General features: G+C 38.0%; 1 protein-coding gene across 1 annotated transcript in view; it reads left to right on the plus strand.

Moving 5' to 3' along the window:
* The window catches only part of LOC139444216 (delta-like protein D), a 154,754-nt gene that overhangs the window by 6,305 nt on the left and 131,716 nt on the right, over positions 1-16,733 (plus strand). The window contains exon 2 of the mRNA XM_071225132.1: positions 15,228-15,272. The gene's annotated coding sequence lies outside the window, so the exon portion shown is untranslated. The remainder of the gene's footprint in view (positions 1-15,227; positions 15,273-16,733) is intronic.

The raw sequence follows: 16,733 nt of genomic DNA on the forward strand, positions 1-16,733 counted from the left end.
TATTTCCGTTGTGCTTCAGTATGTCATATTTCGATATCTTGTAAAATATCATATCAAAAGTGTATGATGAAATCCCTATAGTGCACACAATGGCATATTCACTCTCTTTTAGTAACATTGTATACAAATTTCACAACTTTTTCCAAAGTGTTGTACACAGTTTACATTCCCATTCTAATAAAGCCACACAATTTATTGCCGACATCACAACTGCAAACTTGATAAAACCGATCATATTCTTTGCCGTCTTATCAGGAAGTAGTTAGTTCTGTCCCACTTCCCACCACACATCAATACACATGCATATGCATTCCATTGTCCACAAACTCAATATTAATAATTCCATTACTATTAAATGTGGTTTGCATATATAAACAGGGCCATTTTACACAATAGAATGCTGATGAGACTACAAAACATTTTCCCTTAAACAAAGCAACTTTTAGTTGTACATAGGATGTCAAGGTTATTTATACTCCTCAAATGCTATGCGATCACAGTGAGAAAATTCTATATATGCTTGATTGGTGCAACAATTTATGAATAACATTACCTTCTCTCATTCACAAGATTATACACTACTCAACTTCTGATAGGGGTAATCAGACAAGTCATTCTATTTAAACAAGAGTTTGCCACTAACGTGGCTATATTCCCTGCCCCTGTTGCAGAATTTATGACATAATTTAATCTAAACAAACTCTAACCTTTTTTAACCGAGGTGGAACTTGTCATGGAAATTGTAAAAAAAAGATGAGTTTGGAACCTAAGTCCACCTTGTTGCCATGGAAACGTACAAAATAAAAATTTCTAAAATTTCTCAATTGCAAAAGGCACCAGTTCAGCATGTACCTGATAGACCTGCAAAGTTTGATGAAAAAATATTGAACGGTTTATGAGTTATGCTCCGGAAACGAACCCTACCCTCACAGAACCTAAGTCCATCTTGTTGCCATGGAAACATAAAAAAATAGATATTTCTAAAATTTCTCAATAGCAAAAGGCACCAGTTCAGCACGTACCTGACAGACCTGCAAAGTTTGATGAAAAAATATTGAACAGTTTATGAGTTATGCTCCGGAAACGAAACGTGACGGACGGAGCCCGTTTCTATATCCCCCGCCAACTTCGTTGGGTTGGGGATAATAAACACTTGATACATTATGAGAATCAGTTTTGTCTATCATTAGGAAAGATAAAACATATCCCTATCAAAAATGGTGTAGTATAGCTATACAAGGTATTTGGCAAGACAGTGAAATTATTCTATTTTTATTCACTCTATCTTAGCAACATTTGACAGAAAAAAGTTATTTGAGGTAATAACCCAACACAACTTGTTGCTCTTGGCAACATATGATATCATGTTGTATACAGCTGATGGTATCATTTCTGAAGTGTTGTCACATCTGATATCACCACTCTTAAGTATTGCCCGATCTAATATCACCACTCTTAAGTATTGCCCCATCTGATATCACCACTCTTAAGTATTGCCCCATCTGATATCACCACTCTGAAGTATTGTCCGATCTAATATCACCACTCTTAAGCATTGCCCCATCTGATATCACCACTCTTAAGTATTGCCCGATCTAATATCACCACTCTTAAGTATTACCCCATCTGATATCACCACTCTGAAGTATTGCCATATTTGATATCACCACCTTGAAGCAATGTCCCATCTGATATCACCTCTGAAGTATTGCCACATCTGATATCACCACTCTGAAGTATTGCCACCTCTGATATCACCACTCTGAAGTATTGCCTCATCTGATATCAACACTCTACAGCGTTTACACCAGTTTATCCTTAACTTAATACATTTTCTTGTATCTACAATATTACATTAACTAAATCTTTACAAACCTTCCATTAAACATCTCATCCATTCTTCTTAACTTATGTTTTGCGAATCAATAATTTGAGATATTTTCTAAATTGCAAATGTTTTTACACAATTGACAATAAGCACTCAGCCATGCTTGTTGTTGAGGGCTAATTATTTATGCTGAATTATCAGTTTTGAAGTAATGATGACTTTTGCCTTTCTTGCAAATATAAGTTCAACCACTTGACATGTGATCGCCATCCAGGAAGCCAATGGCAGGACATGCCAAATAAGGTATATTTGAATGAGACAGGTCAGGTAAACCATCAACAATTGTAATGGTTTCAAGTATTGTGTTAATACATTTTCATTCGAGCAATACCCCATTATATAGGGCATCTTATTGATGAGAATAGCTTACATGTTATGTGAAAAGTTAACCCGAATTGCAAAGTGTCAATTACATGATGGATTGGTCCTTTGTCCCACAATTTCTTTCTGGAATGTGGAGCGAAGGAAGTCGAAATTAGACAAGTTTAACTTTTAGATTTCTACCAACATCAAAAACCAAAGTCTTCTCAATTCCTGTAATCGACTTGTGTGCATCTTCAAGTTCTTTTCTGTGTGATATTGAAAAAATAGACCTTTGACAATTTAGTATAGTTACCAACATCTACTATCTAAACTTAATTGCTAAACAATGGTTGAACATCTACCAATTCTGGTAAAAGGAATAAACAGCTTACTGGTTGAATTCATTTTTTTTGGTACTATTCAAAAGATTACATGAATGCACTGGCACAATGTTAAATGAGAAAAACAATCTTTCTCGAATAGCTTGCAACTTAAGAGGTAATTACAACAATCACTTAGAAATTAATCAAGCTATATGTCACGTCAGACGCTTTGAAACTGAAGCCCTACACAAATATTTAGTGAATCATCCCACTGCAAATTCACCATCATATGATAACAGGAAATTTCTCAAGTAGACACACTTTAACAAATTAGTCTGGTTTTCAACTTAAGGAATCTCCACTAAATCTTGTCGTGGGATATCAGACGAAAGCAGGGGAATCTCGGACATTCTATCACTGCATATTACCTCAGGGTAGGATGTTCCAACATGAGTGGGACTGTCATGCTTCAAAGCATCCTCGTTCTGGTGGGGACACGTTTTGACGGACAACACCCCCGGAAGGGTGCGACATGACAACGATGAAAGGATCAAGACAGATTGACCTTACAAAATCCCTTGTTAGTCGTGGCAAGTCCATCTACCATCGTCAGTATGCAATTTGTATCTGTGACAGGTGTCTTGGTTGGCATGGGAGGGATGGGACTGGGGTTGCTGCCTTGCTGAGTCAAAGAGGAAGACAGTCAGGCCTGGTCTTGATCTGCTCGCTCATCCTCTGAACCAAATTCTTTGATGATGTAACTGTCACATGTAAAACCTTTTTGTTGTAGTTTCCATTGAAGCTTATTTCTCACAGCATGCTTACATGTCCTTTTCATGTTCATGAAGTCATTCATGTACATAAACGAAGGAGGGATGACTGTGCTTTAGGAATTTCTTTCATTTGAATTTGTTCTTCAAACAAGGCAATATTTGTAAGCAGTAGCGATCATTCATAGATGCATCAGAGTCATGCATCATGTTGATAAGTTTCCCATTTTTAATCCTCTAAAGGTGCATTACCCAATGAATGTCCAAGCTAAAATCCTCCGGGAGGATTCCAAGGTGTCACATGAGGCGAGGTTTTCACCACTATATTGCCTTTTATGAAATCTTTTTCAGCAGAAAGGATAATCAAGAAGGATTATTTTCTGGCATTCATGTTTTATATTTATACAATAGTAAGAAGCCACAGACCCTTAAAATTAGTTCCTCACTCAATGACCAATGTGATATTTCTGGTCTTGGAAACTCCCAAGTTTTCAATTAGGAATGGGGAATTAAGGTACAAAGCAACCATTATCAGTATAGTATGGACCACATCTTTCACCATCTACTTCTGGCTGGAAGGTGGTTCCATAGGCATGCCCCTCCCTGGACTTTCAGCAGGTGGTTTCACCACGGCAGATGGCAGTAACTAGTTGGAACACTACAGCAGCAAGATGGCATCTGTCTGCAACATAAAATGCTGTATATTTTGCCTTTGTCTACATATTTACAAAGTCTGCCAGAAAAAGCAGAAAGGTAAACAGTTTTTTCTTGTAGTATATGTTCCTCAGCACAAGGGTGTGAGCAAAGGTTTACCACCTACTTTGGTGAAGGGCCTTTCTTCAGCTGCAATAGTAATTCCTCATCAATACCTGACATAGCATCACATTATCTAGCATAATGTGTTGGTTGGGAATCATTAGCACTGGATCATAAGAAAACACAGCAATAAATACGAAGAGAAGAAGGGTTCAAAGAAAATATTATAGCACGGAGCACATTTACAGGTTTCACTGTTTTGTGACATTAAATCAGAGATTAGCAGGAATCTGAGAGTAAAAGTTGAGTTTCACAGTCCAAGTCATTATAACGAATGGTGTAGTGTTGCTTCATCAGAAAGGATCATAACATCTGTCCCTTTTGGCAATATGAATATGTTTTTTGTTTGTTGTTTAACACCATACTCTGCAATATTCCAGCTATATGACAGCTGTAACTAATCAAGTCTGGACCAAACAATCCAGTGATTGACATCATGAGCATCGATCATAGACAATTGGGATAAGATGCCTGACCACCCAATCCTGTTAGTCACCTCTTACGACAAGCATAGTCGTATTTTATGGCAAGCATGGATTGCTGAAGACCTATTCTACCCCAGTTCTTCACAGGTCATATGAATATGTATGTCGGTCTTCTTACACATAGTGCAGCACATGCTTACCCTTTTCACAAACAGCTTGGTCTCTTAGGAAGAGAATTTATGGATGTCAACCTCTTTAGTATAGGGAAGTTTATGCTTACTCCTTCATTAGGTGAATGTCCTTATGTCTATCACTTCTAAATGCCTTTCAAACACCTTGTTCTCTGATTTTCAGTGCGCTATTCATATAATGTTTCATCACTATTTTGCCTTTGAGGCCCTATGGAATCTGTTTTGGCAGTCAACAGACACTGATTATTCTCTTGGGTTGATGTTTTGAATTCTAAGCCTAAATTCTTAATAATTCCAACGTAAACCTGTACACACCCTTTTGTGATTCAGTAGCAATAAGTTCGTACCCAGTTTTCGATTTTGAAACTTAACCTATGTTATTCCTATAACAATACTCCTGTTGGTGAGCATGTAACCTTTAGGGCTGAGCCTGGTATGAAAGACTTGTTTATCCATATATCATGTATTGGCACTCTAGTCAGACTCCCCAAGGAGTCAGTCGAGATCACTGGCTGGTGCTTCTAGTCTGCTTCCATCCAGTCCATAAACATTTGTTTCGCCAACACCTTTGGCATGCATTTCCAAATGATACCAATATGCCTAATGTGAAGCAATAATGAACTTCAGAAAGGTGACGTTGTTAATAGTGTCAGAGCTTATCTTGGAAGGGGCACCAATACTCTTCTATGTATTGGAGAAATGGTTGCTGATATTCTTCCACTGGTGGCTATTTTAGTGTTGTTTTCCAAGGGCTGATTTTCTTCATTGTTTTGAATCAACGCTACATGTAGAATCATCAAAAGTTAAAGGGGTCCCAAAGTCAAAGACATTGGTCTCATATACTACTGTGGCTGCAGAAACATTCCCAATACAAAAGCAGATGTCGTAGTATCTAAGGTACATCTATGGGCGTATCTCATTTGTTTGTTATAAGTTTGGGTGGGTTGGTGGGTGGTCAACATCTGTGGGCAACCAACCAAGTGAGTGAGTGAGTGAGGGAAAAGATGGAGAAGAGGGATGGAGGGAGGGAGAGATCAAGATAGGCTGTAAATAACAAGACAAACCTCATAGCTTGTGAAATAATCCGTGATGTCTTGGTACAATGCCACATCTAGCATCCAGGCAATCCGAAGGTTTAACATCATGTTCAAGATTATTGCACTTACCGGGGTATATAGCATCTTGCATGCATTCCTGTGTTCGTGGAGGGGTAGGTGGCTGCTTATACTGACTCTGAGCCAACCAGTCCTTGTTTTATCCCCTTAATGCAGAGCACCAGGCAGGGTAACAACAACTACCATCTTTTAATGTCTTGGTATGGCCCGGCCGGAACTGAACCCCCACCCTTCCATCCTGTGAGCAGATGCTTTATCTACTAGATCATGGAGGCGATCTTCATATCTATAACACAACTACAACCACAGAGTGCATAAAGAATCTTTACATATTTAATACAGCATTTTGTCCACCAGATCAGGCATTGCAAGCCACTGATACAGCAGTAAGTTCAGCTAAGACTGAATGTTTGCCAGGAACATTTATCATGGGTACTAATACTGAATAATATGAACAATTAATAGTCCAGTCACATGACAGCTGAACTGACTGAAGACTATAGTGGTGGTGGAAGGCCGGAAGTATTATGTGTAATGATTTCATTAGAGGGGTGTGCTCTTGAAACACATGTTGCTTACAGCGATAAAGGGGAGATGACAGAATGGGGAGGACAAAAATGGCAAACAAGCATAAGGGAGGACTTAATACTTGAGAATCTGCAACTACATCTGAAGGCAATGCGGGACTGCAAATGCTGCTGTTTTAACAGTAAACATGGTACCAAAATAATTGTTCTGACTGAAGCAAGACTGTAATCTGACCTGAAACAAACCTAGGTAGTGTATTACATGCATGGCAGATGCATAGTGGGGCCCTGTATGGTGGGTGGAGATTGAGGATAGTACACTGTGCAATGTAACTCTGAAACAGGTCTGGTGGGGCCTCTGCTGTGTGGATGGAAAAGGATGAAATTTCTTGTGGCAGGTATAATTGTGAAGACATAGTAACAAGGATGCCAATCTCAGGATACCTGGACAAAGGTAACCTTTAATCTTTAAAAAAAAGTCTTTAATTACTTCTTTCCAACTGTATCAATCTTTCTCCTACCTTGGGTCATGTGATATACTGTTTAATGACATTAACAATAATACTCCATGGTTACACTACAATTCACTAATGCTCACATTATATGTTCGAGTAAGGATAAAGCATCAATCAATTTCAGTGTATGCATGATCAGATTGTTTTATATGTGTATATGAATAGATTTTGCCAGGGTTGCAGTAAAACAATTCCCATTCAGACATTTTGTACCCTTCTCTTGAGACCTGTAGCAGGTGTCCGGGAAGGGCTGGGTAATAACGTTTCAGGTACCCTGGTACTAAATTTGGACTCGTCCCAGCCCTATTGTATATTTTGGTATCACTCTTCATAAATTATGTTTCAAATATATGCTTTACTTATACATGGCAAAGGACACACGAAAAAGGGTTTGCAGTGTGGGGATCCATGCAGAGAACTGATAATAGATCTGTGTTGAAAAACACTCTATAACCAGACCCATCATACATGTGGAACAATTTGCACACTCATAAAGGATGACAGAGCAACTTTTCTTAACCATGTGATAACAGCATGGTCTTATCAGAGGCTGATAAATTGTCTGGAACTGCTACAGGTGAGACAGACACTGCTTCCTGTAAATCACTACAGGAACAACGGTGCTGCAAAAATGCTAAGCCATTGATAACAATTCTATGATATATCAAACACTGGGATCTGTAATCAGAAAACAGAAGCAATGAAACGTAACTTCAAGAGTGAATGGGTGAGTGAGTGAGTGAGTGAGTGAGTGAGTGAGTGAGTGAGTGAGTGAGTGGGTGAGTGAGTGAGTGAGTGAGTGAGTGAGTGAGTGAGTGAGTGAGTGAGTGAGAGAGAGGTTTTACACTGCTTTTAGCAATATTCCAGCAATGTCATGGCAGGGGACACCAGATAAGGGCTTCACACATTAAACCCATCTGGGTAATCAAACCTTGGTCTTGGGCGTGATAAGCAAATCATTAACCACTAGGGAAAGAAGTTAAAGAACACCTTATTATTTCATATTACTATAGTTAATTTGTCATGGCATGTAATTAGTAATTAGTATCAATACATGAAATGAGACACATGAGTACTTTTCCTCCAAGCACGGAACCATGCACATGTGGACCTGGGTGTTATTCCTGATGGGGACCGGACACAGCTAAAGACAGGGAACCATCAGTAATCTCTCTGATAGGATGTCTTCACTAACATAAACAGCATACCTGGTGTACTTCAGTGACCTAAGCACTCTAATGTATTTGTTTTGATATGCTGACACAACAACACAGCTTGTAAGCTACCCGATACTGACATACTTTACCTCTCATCAATGCCTTTCTGATTTCCCAGAACCTGAAGCATATACCACTTTTAAACTCTTTAACGCCTTTCTGATTTCCCAGAACCTGAAGCATATACCACCTTTAAACTCTTCAATGCCTTTCTGATTTCCCAAACCTGAAGCATATACCACTTTTAAACTCTTTAACGCCTTTCTGATTTCCCAGAACCTGAAGCATATACCACCTTTAAACTCTTCAACGCCTTTCTGATTTCCCAGAACCTGAAGCATATACCACTTTTAAACTCTTTAATGCCATTTTGATTTCCCAGAACCTGAAGCATATACCACCTTCAGACTCTTCAATGCCTTAATCAGTAACTGCACCAATCGCATGATCAAATAGCTTTGTCAACTTGTAAATGTAAAAACTTCTTGTTTAGGCCTTAAATGTTTTTCAGTTGGTTTACAAGATTGAACAACAAAGAAAGCATTTTTATTCTAACAAAAGCAACTAATCTTTCAGAGCCTTGCCATGTTAAAACATGTTAGTTTTTCATTCACTCGCATCAGTACTAATCTGGAAGCTTTAATTTTATTTTTTAATTTCTAACCACCAAAATTGAATTTTATGCCAATATGTTTGAAAACCTGTTAACAAAAAATAAATAAAGGCCTAACAGTGCTGAGACAGATGTGTAGACATGTTATATGCATTGTCCTGTTCAGTCAAAGGCATGGTTTTATTTGGTTCACCCTTTTACAGGAATCATCTTGTTTGTAACAAGACCATGTAAATCTGGTAACAATATATCAGACAGGTGTGACACCAGTAAACATTTATAAGCGAAGTCCTTCACAGTGGATATATCTTTCTGAGCCAAATACTACAGAGAGATTTTTAACAGCGCAAACACATATTCCTTGACTTACCCGGTACATTATAGTCATAACAATACAATAACAGGTGGAACAGCATCCGGGATATAACCTATCGTATAACCTAAGACATAAAAAACACTTAAATTCAAAACATCAATGCCAGAGAACAATTGGTCTTTATTATCTGCTGAAACCGATCCCATAGGGTGTAAAAGACAAAATAGAGTTGAAAATAATATGGATGGATCATTGAAAATCAGTGATGACACGAGGTGTTCCTGCAAAGTGTAAGGATGTCCTGCTCTACCTGTAGCACCTGCACCTCACATAGTTTTCCTAAAAAAGTGTTTGTTGCCTAACACTGCTCCCAGGATTACTCCTGCCATATGACAGCAGCCTGTAAACAATCAAGTCTGGACTAGACAAAAGCTTACCATAAATAGTTTGATCATATCCATGACAGTTGTAGGTTTTATCTTAAATAATGAATTTGGTTTGTAGAAAAAGACCAGTAATCCTAATCAATCAGATCCAATCAATCACCAATACACACAGAAACACAAACACATTCTGTGCCATACAGCATTCAAATCAAGCAAGTAATCTTCCTAGTCAATTGCAAGGAAATTATCTTTCATATGAATCTAATCTGTAGACATGCTATTCACCACACAACTCAAAATTGAGTTGAAAAATGATTTGACCTTTAAACAAGTTTGTTAACATGCACACAAGAACATGTGACCTCATTTCTCAACCAATGGGTATAATTAAGCCATGCAACAGGTGATGGTCTATAAACAGGACTAGGGTACATTATGACTGTATACCTATGATAAAGTAAGCCTATTGTTATCTGCATAGCATCAACATCTAAGCTAGGCAATCAGAATGACTAATGCCTCTGCAATCTTAAATAGGTAAATCAGGATCAGGATTTAACAGACCTTGCAAATATAACAACTGGGTTTGACATAGTCACATATTTCTTGTTTTATTCTAATGTTAGAATCTTCAGCCTCAATTAGAGATGAAATATTAATAAACATTGAGGTCAAATGACAATAGTGGAAATGTGTAGCTGGTGTACAGATAACTGTTTTGGATACGTTAAATATTTTAAATCACACATCATTTATCAAAATTGAGTGCGAAGAGGTTAATTGACAGATACAACTTTAAACCTCACATCACAAAGAATATATCACTCCAAAGAGTGAGTGAGTGAGTATGATTTAACATCACTTTTAGCAATATTTCAACAATATCACAGCGAGGGGACACTAGAAATGGGCTTTACACATTGCTCCCATGTGCAGAATCGAACTTGGTGTTTGGTGGGATGAGAAAAACGCTTTATCCACAAGGCTACCCCACCGCCCCACTAATTAAGAAGAGTTCAAGAACACTCGACTCTTAAATATCATTATAGTCATGGCATGACAGGTTAACTGTTGTTATATGAATGAATACATCAGATGTTCTTTAACTTCTTTTGAGTAGTAGTATATATATATATATATATATATATATATATATACATATACACACACACACATATATATATACTACTCAAATTAAAGAACACCTTTTATATATATATACTACTCAAAAGAAGTTAAAAAACACACCTCTCTCTCACACACACAGACACACACAGACACACACACACACACAGACACACAATTGTATCATTCATTCATGCATTTAAAAGTTATTTTATGCAAGTAGCCCCAGATTATACTGTCAGCTTATTTATATCTTTGTAATGTTAGAGTCAGAAAGATTACAATACAGCATACAAATGACAAGATACATTAAAAGACTATCAAGGAACAGTAAAAAAACATCTGAAAGTAAGGCTGGCATTGTTCAAGTGGAAATGCAGGGTCCTACCTGGAAGAGGTTTGAATGAAGAGGAGTGTCTGCATGGCTTATATCAGTTACAGGGCACCTGCTGACAGACAGAGGGGAAGGATGGGGTCTGATAACCAATTAGGATGACTAGGAGCCCACCATGGTAGTCATGACTGTACCTATTTCATAAACATGCACAAGAAAATGATTCTGTGAATAATACACAAATTGTAACTACTGCGAAAAAGACGTGTGAACTAGGTATGATGTTCTCTATTCATATACAGCTTAAAATTTCAAAACAAATAACAAGGACTAGGGTAGACATTACCATAACTATTTTATTAACATGAACAACAAAACATAATGTATATTTTTTTTCAGAATTGTAGGACTTGCAACAATGAGACACAATTATGAACTAGATTTGGTTACTTTTTTCACAAAGAGCCTAAAATGAATAAATTTATCTTTGGACAAATATTACAATTAATTTGGATCAGATCAACAAAAATAAGTCTCCCTAGGCCTAAAAACAGTTAAGAGATTCATCTTTAAAATTTGAGGCCTGTTTATGAGGGTGGGTGATTACGATATATTACACATACATGCTGTTGAACATGGCTGACTGCAAGATCGCACACGTTTACTCGCAGCCAAGCCAGGGAGGTAGTTGGCTAGTCATCCAAGATGGCATCGCAAATCATTCAAATGTTTGCCATTGACCAAAATCGAACTGATGGCTAAAGAATAATCTTTTAGACTACCATTACATCTATTTTCAATTTTAGAAACATACTCTTTCTTATCATGAAAATCAAAGTATGAACCAATGATACTTGTGATGAAATTAAATGGAATAACCTTTGACACTTGTAGATGAAATAATAAATGTGTGAACCTATAAGACTTGTGGATAGGGCTGTTTTGATCCCAGGCGATGCCATTTTGGATGCTGTGCCGTGAGAGTATGCGCCTTCTATTCAGGAACGAGTCATATTGCTTCGCTGTACGCTCGTGTGATTGCACACCCTCCTGAACACACCTCTGATGCCAACTACCTTCACATGGTGTGTTCATATTACTAAGATATTTATGACTATCTCGGGAGAGGTTAGCTTCAAGATTATATATAAGAGGGCACTTAATTCTGGCCTGGATTCAAGAACACATGTATATGATTCCCTTCGATAATTGGTATCATTTCTACACAGGCACACCCGTTGTAGGTGTATCTTGTGCTTTTGTCCATTTCAAAGGATCTGCCTCGTGAATGCTTCTGATAGGTTGATGTCCAAAGAAATGTCTTATTTTGACATAATGCTAAAAGGTGAAATTCTAGTAGTCTCTTGCATCAGAATATTTCTGATTTATATTTTAAATTGATTATGATATAGATTAATCTGAGGCAGAGATGTTTTTTATTCTAAAAAAACACTGCACACCTTCAAATTCAGAAATTCCCATAGCGTCAAAAACTTTATTTAGTGCACATGTCATACTTTCCAACAATTCAAGTTGACTTCATCAATAAACTCATACAAGCCTTTTTCAGTCCCTTTATCTGAAGGGCCTTTGTTGATACTATACAGGATACATAATTTCCAAATGCCAATGATGAGACCTAAGAGTGAGTGAGTGAGTGTGTAGGCATCAACCAAGTCAGCGAGCCTGACCACCCGATCCTGTTAGTCGCCATCACCATCATGGCCCTTCAATTTACGCCATTAGGAAAAATTGAAAGCGCCAATGGTGCCATGGTGCAGCCTAGAATGAACTCCGAGTGTTTCATCGATGTGCTGCCATTGGGCATCGGGCAACCGTGCTGCATCAATAATTTGATGAATTGTTAGATCCTTAGCAATTACACACACAAACACTGGTGAATAGAAGCTGCAATGAGCAAAAATAACTTTGCCAAAATGGTTGTCATGACGATAATTCCTTACTTCCAAACAAAGGTATATAAGCCAATGTTTAGGACACCGCTGCTGTGATTGCCTATGCAATGTTGCAGCTTTACATAAGTTGGCTTAAGATTAGTGAGGACAAAACATGAGATCACATGAACTCGATGAACTACAGGAAAGTGTCACCATACTCTCTGAGTTTAATCACAGAAGGAATCAATAGGATTTTACTCTCTACATGACAACTTTGTAGCAGTATCCATAACACTCAAGTAGCCTTAACAAATTTTGTCCAAGTAGATGTCGACTTGGCAAATTGTACCCATGTGGACAATAGAAAGGAAAGCCTCCACTGAGATGGGAGCACACATCATTAGGCTGCCCAGCTGGCCCATTACAGAATGCATGTCAGTTGTCTAGATTCTAGGTACTACAAATATTCCAATCAATGACAGATGAACCCTGAATCCTCTTGTATGTGAAGAGGTACAGCTTGAAAACAGTGTATTTTCCCACAGCCCACAATAACATTCTGTAGGGCCGACCCCAACCCTTATCAATCATGCGGACATGGGTCACTCCTTGCCACTCCAGGCAAAATTGTCATATATCATACATAAAATTATACGTCAATCTACTCTTTACACATCCAGTAAGCACATCTTCATGTATTTTGATAGTACATCTCTATCAAATCTACACATAACTGAGATGCCTAGCCTAAACCTAGCTAGGCTAAGAATGTCACTTCCTCTTATTCTCTTCTCTGGATCAAAGATTACACAGCCAAATTTATATGACAAGGGTTAAGTAACAATTTATAAATAAAAAATGTCAACGCCACATCGGGGTGACTATTGGTCTGGAGATCACTATTGTGATAACTATTGATATTAAAAGAAATTATTGCGATAACTATTGATATTGCAAGCAACTATTGCGATAAATATCGTTAGTTTTCAGTGTATCATTTTAGATAGATTTGATTTTCTTTAACAAAGCCAAAATACTTCCAAACACTCAATTTTCCACCCAGGTTTGTCACAAACTCCACTTGACTGTCACCCTCTGCCATTTTACTTTAAGAAAGACCAGTTGCTAAGCATCAAGGGCAGTTAACTCTAATCCTCACTCAGCTGTGTTAGGCAGGTGTGTTTCGGTGACTCAATCGCATGATATGGTAAACACAATTGAAACTATTGATATTCCTTACTGAAATCGATACTATTGATCGGAAACTGATTTAACAATCGATTTATTGACTTTTTGTGCTTACCCCCCAAAAAACAGCAATTTATCGATATTTCGATTTATCGTGACTCCCCTAATGCCACAGAATAATCAGTCTGGAAACATCTTTGTTTTTGTTTGTTTGTTATTTAACACCGCACTCAGCAATATTCCAGCTATATGACGGCGGTCTGTAACAAAATCAAGTCTAGTCCAGACAATCCAGTGATTGTGATTGACATCATGAGCATCGATCCACGCAATTGGGATTGATGACATGTAACAACCAAGTCAGCTACTCTGACCACCTGATTCCGTTAGTCGCCTTTATGACAAGCATAGTCGCCTTTTAAGGCAAGTATGGGTTGCTGAAGACCTATTTTACCTGGGAATCTTCACGGGTCTCTGCTGAAACAGATTCCATTGGGCATAAAAGGCACGATAGTGGTGTAAATTATATGAATGATCACTGATTACACCAGGTGTTCACAAATAGTTAAACATTAATCCTAGCGAAGAATAACACAGATGCACTGCTTCTTTAAGATGACTGACAGTACCTAGACTACAAATGCTTCCTCATCTTCTTTTCAGGGCCATTAATTTACTGTCATTTAATGTCATAAATGAATAAAATAAGACACAAATGTAACAAATGTTATATTCGGGATAACACTTTCTTTGTAAAGTGCAGATTCTCGTTGAGTCTCATAAAAGTATGAGAATCTGTACTTTACAAAGAAAGTGTTATCCCAAATATAACATTTGTTACATCTGACCACTTTCTAAATGGCATTGTGTGTTCAAAGACATAAATTTCCAAATTGTTTTTCCCAGTGTTATAAAAAATACTATTATATATCTTGTCTATGCCACAGTGTCCCAATACAAGATCAAACTATTGGTTAACTGACCTAGAAAACTGATATTTGTTTTAATGTCAAGTTGAAACTGAAGGTGATAGTTTATAAATAATATAAATTTGTTAAATAAGAAAGTCAAAATAACTCTTAAATGGCATCAAATACCATCATTAAGCACTATAATCTGAGGTGTTTGTGTGTGCTGTATCTTCTTCCTGCATGGTGTTCTATCATGCATGACTCGAAATGCAGCTCACAGACAAAGCTCATAAGGAAGATAAAAGATGATAAACACAATTGGCAATTAAATTAGACTTGCTAAGTAAATCTTTGTGCTATTTCCAGGTGACTGCTGCTGTTGAAATCCCCGAAGATCATCATACCCGATAGGTAAGTATTTTGTCATGCTTGAAGTACACACCTGTCAGGACATGGTTGTCAGCAGGCCATTCTAAGGATTCATTACTACATGTCTAGTTAAGATGAGGTGATACAGGGTTTAACGTCCTGTTAAGGATTATTTCACTTAAACAGTTACGGGCATGCATGTTTGAGTGTGTGGCTGCTGGTAACTGGTTGTATGGTGCTTTCACATTGAGATACAGTTTTGAAGTTTAACATGGATACTCCACTAGGACACAGTATATTGACTCCGAGCTGACCAATCCTTGTTTTATTCCCCTATTCATACCAAGTAGGGTAACAACAAGTACCACCTTTTGGTATGATGCTACCAGGGGATTGAAGCAATGACCTTCCTCTCTCCAGGCAGATGGTCTTACACATTATTACACTGATATCATGTCTATTAATATCTGTTTTACTGAATATTGAATGTTGTTGGGGCGGTAATATTGGCAAAGATATTTAGGCACTAAAATATGTGCATTCTCAAAAATATTGTTGTTAACCCTTCCCAAATGCATGTCAATTTTTATAAGATTTCCTTAAAATTGTGTTTTTTCTTAACTGCCCCTGAATCTTCCATCATCATTGGTGACCTGTCATAATCAATTAACAGGCCCTTATCAGTACAAGATGGTTAAGTGAGTCAGGCCCTTATCAGTGCAAGATGGGTAAGTGAGTCAGGCCCTTATCAGTACAAGATGGGTAAGTGAGTCAGACCCTTATCAGTACAAGATGGGTAAGTGAGTCAGGCCCTTGTCAGTACAAGATGGGTAAGTGAGTCAGGCCCTTGTCAGTACAAGATGGGTAAGTGAGTCAGATCCTTATCAGTACAAGATGGGTAAGTGAGTCAGGCCCTTATCAGTACAAGATGGGTAAGTGAGTCAGACCCTTATCAGTACAAGATGGGTAAGTGAGTCAGGCCCTTGTCAGTACAAGATGGGTAAGTGAGTCAGGCCCTTGTCAGTACAAGATAGGTAAATGAGTCAGATCCTTATCAGTACAAGATGGGTAAGTGAGTCAGGCCCTTATCAGTACAAGATAGGTAAATGAGTCAGACCCTTGTCAGTACAAGATGGGTAAGTGAGTCAGACCCTTATCAGTACAAGATGGGTAAGTGAGTCAGAGCCTTGTCAGTACAAGATGGGTAAGTGAGTCAGAGCCTTGTCAGTACAAGATGGGTAAGTGAGTCAGACCCTTATCAGTACAAGATGGGTAAGTGAGTCAGACCCTTATCAGTACAAGATGGGTAAGTGAAACAGGCCCTTGTCAGTACAAGATGGGTAAGTGAGTCGGACCCTTATCAGTACAAGATAGGTAAATGAGTCAGATCCTTATCAGTACAAGATGGGTAAGTGAGTCAGACCCTTGTCAGTACAAGATGGGTAAGTGAGTCAGACCCTTATCAGTACAAGATGTGTAAATGAGTCAGAGCCTTGTCAGTCC

The sequence above is a fragment of the Haliotis cracherodii genome, unplaced genomic scaffold (genome assembly GCF_022045235.1).
Source record: "Haliotis cracherodii isolate W230 unplaced genomic scaffold, xgHalCrac1.p SCAF_5, whole genome shotgun sequence".
NCBI lineage: Eukaryota > Metazoa > Mollusca > Gastropoda > Lepetellida > Haliotidae > Haliotis > Haliotis cracherodii.